The 8,360-nt window shown below is 36.9% G+C and overlaps 1 pseudogene; it reads left to right on the top strand.

Annotated features, from left to right (window-relative positions):
• Nucleotides 1-6,541: 6,541 nt before the first annotated feature.
• Nucleotides 6,542-7,267, top strand: LOC129504762 (RNA transcription, translation and transport factor protein-like; annotated as a pseudogene).
• The last annotated feature ends 1,093 nt before the right edge of the window (nucleotides 7,268-8,360 follow it).

Raw genomic sequence — 8,360 nt, 5'->3', positions numbered from 1 at the left:
ACTCTCCTTAATGCCCATCACCCAGTTACCCCTCCCCTCCAGCAACCCTCAGTTTGTTTCCTACAGTTAAGAGTCTCTTATGCTTTGCCTCCTTCTCTGTTTTAATCTTATTTTCTCTTCCCCTAGGTTCCTTAATCTGTTTTGTTTAAATTAAATTAAGTTCCCATATACGAATGAAATGATATGGTATTTATATTTCTTTGACTGAGTTATTTCACTTAATACCTTCAAGTTCCAACCATATCATTGCAAATGGCAGCATTTCATTCTTTTTGGTGGCTGAGTAGTGAGTAGTATGCCATTGTATATAGACACCACATCTTTATCCATCCATCTGCCGATGGCCATCTGGGCTCTTTCCATATTCTAGCTATTGTGCACATTGCTGCTATAGCTATGGAGTGCATGTGCTCCTTCAAAACACGTTTGTGTCCTTTGGAGAAATACCCAGTTGTGCAATTGCTGGGTGTAGCTCTATTTTTAACTTTGTGAGGAACTTCCATACTATTTTCTGGAGTGCCTGCACCACCAGTTTGCATTCCCACCTACAAGAGGGGTTGCCCTTTCTCCTCATCCTCACCAACATTTGTTGTTTCCTGAGTTGTTAATTTGAGCCATTCTGACCTCATTGTGGTTTTGATCTGTATTTCCCTGATGTCGAGTAATGTTGAGCTTTTTTTCAAGCCTCTGTTGGACTTGGTGTGTCTTTTTTGAAGAAATGTCTGCTCATGTCTTCTGCCCATTTCTTGACTGGGTTTTTTGGGTTTTTTGGGGGTGTTGAGTTTGATAAGTTCTTTATAGATTTTGATACTATCCCTTTATCTGATATGACATTTACAAATATCTTCTCCCATTCTACAAGTTGCCTTTTAGTTTTGCTGTTTCCTTTGCTGTGCCAAAGCTTTTTATGAAATCTTGATAGTTCACTTTTGCTTTTGTTTCCCTTTCCTCTGGAGATGTGTCTAGCATGTTTATTTTTATGTATGGTATAAGAAAATGGTCCAACTTCATTCTTCTGCATGTGGCTGTCCAATTTTCCCAACACCATTTAAGAGACTGTCTTTTTTCCACTGGATTTTCTTTCCTGCTTTGTCAAAGATTGGTTGACCATAGAGTTGAGGGTCCATTTCCGGGTTCTTTATTCTGTTCCCTTGATCTATGTGCCTGTTTTTGTTCTAATACCATACTGTCTTGATGGTTACAGCTTTTTTTTAAGATTTTATTTATTTATTCATGAGAGATATGGAGAGAGAAGCAAAGACACAGGCAGAGGGAGAAGCAGGGTCCATGCAAGGAGCCTGATGTGGGACTCGATCCCAAGACTCCAGGATCATGCCCTGGGCTGAAGGCAGGCACTAAATTGCTGAGCAACCCAGAGATCCCCCTGGTTACAGCCTATTAACACACTATGAAATCCAGCTTTTGTTTTCTTCTTCAAAGTTATGTTTGGGTCTTTGTGGTTCCATACAAATTTTAGGATAAGATAACCTTAAATTTGCTATGAGATTAGAATTTTGGATTTTTTAAGAATTTATTTATTTATTTGAGAGAGAGGACGACAGAGAGAGGGAGGGAGACAGCACAGAGTGAGAGTGACAGGGAGAAACAGACTCCCCACCGAGCAACGAGCTCAACATGGGGCTGGATCCTGGGACCCAGAGATCATGACCTGAGATGAAGGCAGACACTTAACAAGCTGAGCCACCCAGGAACCGCTAGAGTTTTGGTTTTTAACACAACCAAGTAAAAATAAAACTGTAGGCTCTGCCTGGGATATTTTTAATGAACAGTAAAAATGATCCAACAAAACACAGTTGAGCAACACTAATTGTGTAGAAAGTTATGCACCATTTTGGTAGAATCCCAATGATATAGTATTTTGACAGTCATTCTGTCCACAAGAACGATCTTTCTAAAAAAAAAAAAAAAAAAAAAAAAGCTATTTTTTTTTCTGTTACCTGCAGGATAGAGCACAATGTTTGTTAAAATCTTTCTTAACTTGACCTGTCTATACTTATAGTACATATCTTTACAATACATGTCTTAAGATCCATTGTACAACTTTTTGTTACCCAGGCATACTGACTTTAATGATGCTTTGCCTTACATATACCTTTTTTTAGAGATAATAGATATAAATCTAAAAAAAAAAATCCACCTGAGTTAAAGTTGAAATATTCTGTTGGTCATATTGGTATTTGAAGCCTTGAAAAGAAGGAATCTTGCTGATATAAGTACTTTGAATCCTTAATGTACTGAGTTGATAAGACAAAAAAAGACATTGTTAAAGTTGTGAGAAGACAAAAAAAAAAAGCATATTTAATTCACATCTAAAAGGCTTGGTCTTTTTTATAGTTTACCAAGAAAGATACAGAATCTTCATGATATTTGAAATACTTCCCTGGAATATAATCTCCAGCATCAACTCATATGATGATTGCAAGTACTTACTAAAGCTACTCTCTAGAATATACATTACATAATGGACCTATAAAGTAATTATATTGTAGGGAACTAAAAAATTGTAAATGAAACGCATCATATTTATTTTGGTCATCCCACAATTATATGTAATTTTCAAGTTCTTCTATGGATTACAAAGTTTCAGAATTTCTATGTACTTGATTATTCACTTCAGATTTATTTATTAAAAAAAAAGATTTCATTTATTTATTCAGAGAGAGAGAGAGAGAGAGAGAGGCAGAGACACAGGCAGAGGGAGAAACAGGCCCCACGCAGGGAGCCCGATGTGGGACTCAATCCTGGGACTCCAGGATCACGTCCTGGGCCAAAGGCAGGTACCAAACTGCTGAGCCACTCAGGCATCCCTCACTTCAGATTTATTGATAATAAAATGTTCCAACCAGAAAACCACTACTAAAATATATAAATCCTGATTTAATTAATACATGGTATAAATTCTCTACCCAACTCTCACTTCTAGCTCTTCCATTCAAATTACAAACTCCTAGCAACCCTACAATACTGTATTGTTCAGAGCAGTTGTAATACCTCCACATCTGTTAATCTTTTATGGAAAAAATAGAATAAATAAAATAAAACAAAATAAAGTAAAATACATGTAGAATCATGCCTTTTAGATAGTGAAAGCCTAAATGTATACATATTTATGTATCTGTCCTACTTTCTACATGTCAATGAACACACAGCTGTATGCATGTATAACACATCCAAGCATATACTTTAAACACACAATTTCCAATTTTCCTTCTTTTGTGAAAATATCAAGAGATATTTTGTGGATGTGCCAAAATAATTTAATTTGGGTCTTTATATAGTTGGTTGTAATTTTTAAGAGTTTATTTATATTCTTATATAAGCATAGATCATTAACTAAAAAGAAAAAAAAACCCTACAATACTAAATTTATTCACAAGAGTCTCAAAATTGTAACCTTATATTTCTTTCCAGTCTTTCCTGATATTGACTAAACCATCATCTGATTAAATCACAAAAAATGTTTAATTCAAAGTGTATCAAGTACTGGTTTCTGGTTTCAAATCATTTCCTAGTAAAATGAACTACGGTGACCTTTAAAAAACATATTTAATATATTTAATATCATGTTAACCCACAGAGACTGTGCTCTTGTCTTTTTATTGTAAAATCTTGTTAAACCTTGCAGCATCATTCAAAACTAGAGATTTAATAAATGTTAGATAGAAATTCGTGAATGTTTTGGTTCTGTTTGCTGGATTGTAAGCAGTAAATAGCCTTTATTGATTGACAAGTATTGAGCAGGGAAATACTGCTATTTCTAACCTTTTAAAACATGTAAATGGAAAGACAAAAATGTCAAAGTAAAATGAAGATTTTTATTAAATTTAGCAGGAGAAAAGGAAGACTTGATTTTTATTTAATGCTACCTAATAGGAAATTACCTTCCAGGTTTGAGCTTTGTTTCTAGATTATGTTTAGCTATAGTCAAATTCTAGCTAACTAGTATATTATTAGAGTTAATTATCCACCAATTATTTAAGAGGATTAACAAGCTGGCAAAATATAAGTGTATTCCCATAATCAAGGTAAACTGAGGGTAAGTGATAAAGTAAAATAAAATATCTAGTAAACTAACACGTGGATTAGGAATAATTGGAATATTAGCAATATTAGCGCATGCACACACACAGAAGATTCTCAAAAGGACGTATTCCTATACACCTTGGCCTCAAGAGAACTGGAACTTAGGCTTTGCTCTTAACATGTCCCTTTCCTTTTTCTAACTCACTGCTCTTTCCCCTGTATAGGGACATGCCAGATGCACATATTATGTCTAACATATTATGTGTGGTATCATAGAAAGCTACTTGGCCTTTATCCTGGTTTCTGGGACAAACTCCTAAAACCCTTGGAATGTTATGAGTGATTGGATGATAGGAGACAATTCTAATGAGGCTGCCCTCAAGGGGAGGGGCCACTGGGGGCAGCCCGGGTGGCTCAGCGGTTTAGCACCACCTTCAGCCCAGGGCCTGATCCTGGGGACCTGGGATCGAGTCCCACGTCGGGCTCCCTGCATGGAGCTCGCTTCTCCCTCTGCCTGTGTCTCTGCTTCTCTCTTTCTGTGTCTCTCATGAATAAATAATAAATAAATCTTAAAAAAAAAAAAAAAAGGAGGAGCCATTGGGCAGCTTCAGGATGGGAGCCACCCTCAAGATAGATGAAGGTCTGATTAAAGAGTTGGAACCTTCGGCCTTGCCCCCTGACCTTCAGAGAGAGAGGAGAGAGTTAGGGACTGGAGGTTGCATTAATCACCAGTCACCAATGATTCCATCAATGATGCCTATGAAATGAACCTCCTTTAAAAAATAATAATGATAACAGGGTTCAGAGATCTCCTGTGTGGTGAACACATGGACAGATTGGCCTACCTTGACAGGGCAAATAAGCTCCCTGTCTCCCCTGCATACCTTGTCCTATGACTTGTATCCTTCATCATAAACCAGTAAATGTGTGTTTCTTTGTGTTCTGTGAGCCTTTCTAGGAAATCATGGAACCCAGAGAAGGGAGTATAGGAAAAGAACTGGAACTTTCAAAAGAATGAACAATTCAAGACTTATCTTTAGTTTTCTTGTGCCAGCATCCCTTTTTCTATTTCTTTCCATGTAACTCACTGTTTTTTACCTGGTCCCTTGATGGATATTTTCCTGTAAATAGTACAACAGATGAAGCCTTAAGGTCAACATCTATGTTATTTGTTTTATGTATTTCAAGAGAATGATAGCCTGTTTTTAACAATACAATTTTTTTTTAACAATACAATTTTGATAGAAGGACAACTTATTTTGTTTCTTGTTTTTTTTTTTTTCTTTTCAATTGCTAGTTTCCCATACCTTTGCCTTTTCTCCCTTGTTAGTCATTTTGAGCATAGTTAATAATGCAGCTATGGATAAAGGGAATCAGCAACCCTAAGCAAGCTCTGGAGAGTTTTTTTTCTGTGTTTCCCAGTCACCTATTAATATGGAGCCATCTTGCAATGATGTGCCACCTCACCTTAACAGATGCATGGGTGGTGTAAATAAAAATGCCTAAAACTTCCTTTTTTTTTTTTTTTTTTTTACTCTTGTAACCAATTAGTAAGTAAGCACTAAATATACACTTTTATATTTAGTACTAAATTTTTAAAAGTGTAATGAATATATAGAGGGCAACTAAAATAATAAATACTAAGAATATATTCACTGTTTATACCATCAAAGAAATGTTTATTGGAACAACCTTGAATTAACAATATTAAAATTAAAAAAAAATACTAGGGGTATCTGGATGGCACAGTCAGTTAAGTGTCCAAATCTTGGTTTCGGCTCAGGTCATGATCTCAGGGTCTTGAGATGGAGCCCGCATTGTGGTCTGTCCAGCCAGGAGTGGCTCGAGATTGCCTCTCCCTCTGCCCCTCCTCCTGGAAATCTCTCCTCTCTCTCCCTCTGCTCTTCCTCCTCACTCTCATCTCTTCTTGTCCCTCTGCCCCTCTCCCCACTCCCTCTCCCTCTTCCCCTCCTGCTCCTGCTTGCTGTCTCTAGAATAAATACATATTTGAAAATAATATTAATAATAATAAAATACTATCAATAATTATAATACTCATTGCAAAAAGTTGTAATAAAATTGAAGAATAGATATAGTACTACTGATATCATAAAGTCGTGTAAACTTTTTAAAAGACAAACTGCTACATGGCAATAGTCATAAAACATTCCCCCGTGCATTTTACTATACACTTGTAACTCAACAGAACTCAAAATAGTTAATGCATAGAGATGCTCATCCAGGTATTATCTATTGTCAAAAGGGAAGACAAATGACTGGAAACACTGGAGTACAGAGTATTAGTAATTAGTATTAATGAAACGACAAACTTATCACCCTGTCGTCATTAAGTGTGTAAGTAACATGAAGACTAATGGGACTCACGGTACCATTCTGGAAAAATCATGTGCAGGTCTTGTGCTCCCAGGTGCCAGCATTGCCCGCTCCTCCTGGCCTCTCTTCTCCCAGCCAAAGCCTGGGGACCAGAGGGGGGACCATGTTCTGACACAGGCTGGTGGCCCTCAATTACCACAAGCCTAATGGCTTCAACTGCAAAGATGAAACAGAATTTAGAAACCTTAATGTTCGGCTTGAAGACGAGAAAATCACATACTATGAGACTGAAGACAGAAGTGATTTAAGAAACATTCACAGCACGGACTGGCCCAAGTTCCTGAAAAGTATCTCAGAGATGGGAACTGTCTTTCCAAGATTCAAGATCTGACCAGAAGCAAATGACTGGCTTTTTGGTTTAGATGTTAGACTTGAATATGGAGACAATGCTGAAGAATACAAGGAGTTGGTACCTGATAATACAAAAGATGCTGAAATGCAGCTAAAAATGCAGAGCCACTGATCAATTCGGATGTAAATCTCGATTTTAAGGCTGGCGTAATGGCTTTGTCCAACCTTCTTCAGATTCAGCATCATGATTACCGGGTAATGCTTAAGGCAATTCTCATTTTGGTCCGGAAGCTCCTGACAAAGGAGGCAGTTGCTAAAGCAAATCAAATAAAAGAGGGCTTGCCTGTTGTTTAAGACAAACATTTTCCTGGTTTTGACGGAGGAGATGCAGTTCTTAAGGAAGCTGCTCACATTCTGTGGTTGCTGCATATGGAAGAGCTGAGAGCTACAGACAAAAATTCATGAAGCTATAGCAGCTGTTCAGGCAATTATTGTTGATCCAAAGACAGACCGCAGACCGGGGGAAGCTGGACGATGAACATTTTATGATTTTAGCTTCTCACCTCCTTGGCACAGTTGGGAACCCTGCATGTGTTTGGAACTCTGGCATGTGTTTGGAAATCAAATGTCACATTTTTGAGGGAGGGATCCTAGAATATTGACTTTCTAGAGATTTACCATCGTCGCTTTTTTTTTTTTTTAATAAAGTGCAGGAAAGTGGAAAAAAATAAAATGTTACAAAATAATAAAATATATACATAAAATAATATAGCATATATACATAAAATGTTGTAGTTGTACAATGGCTGCATCTCTAGAGGCTTACCAGGAACCAGACACTGTGCTGAGCCCTTTATGCAGATTATCACAATTAATCCTTACAACATGTTACAGACGTCAACAATATTTTGTCCCTATTTATCAGACGCTAGCGATTATAGCTGTTACTGTCATGATGTGAACTAAGCCAATCTGACTTTCACAGGTGTGGGTTCTTTTTGGGTGAGATTGGTAACTTATTATGACTATATTTCTCTGTCCTAGCAGATTCACTACCATCTGGTATGTTTTAATGAGATTTAAATTTAGCTTGAATTTTGTTTCACCTGGAGATATTTATCAGTGAGAAGGTGTACACACCTGTACAAACATATACACACAGAAGTTCCACATCCTCTTCTCGTAAAACAAGTCTCTGTTCTCTTTCTTACAGAACACGGAAATGTCCTTTGAATAATAAGCAGATGCAACAATACTATAATGGTAGGTTTAGCAAATTTTCTGGTCTTTTCGGGGAAGAATTACCTCTAAGGTAATCCAATCAGATCCAATCTGATTCCAAAGCAAAGAGCTCCACTCTAAGGATCTAGGAAGCTATTTGGATTTTTTTGGCAGAAGTCTCTATAAAACCTTTATTAACAATCCACATATCTTGACTACCAGAAATCTCTCCACAGAAAATTATTTCTCACGTCATTTAGTAATTAAGGAACAGTCAAGTTAAGACCGTATTGTCCAAATTGAAGACTTTTAGTATGCCATCCTGGAGAATGCATAACTGATTAAATAGCTTCAAATATTAAGTAATTGCCCTGAAGAACAGATTGGAACTAACATAGACATATATATTG

This window comes from Nyctereutes procyonoides, unplaced genomic scaffold (assembly GCF_905146905.1).
Source record: "Nyctereutes procyonoides isolate TBG_1078 unplaced genomic scaffold, NYPRO_anot_genome, whole genome shotgun sequence".
Taxonomy (NCBI): domain Eukaryota; kingdom Metazoa; phylum Chordata; class Mammalia; order Carnivora; family Canidae; genus Nyctereutes; species Nyctereutes procyonoides.
This window is presented reverse-complemented; position numbering and strand designations above follow the sequence as displayed.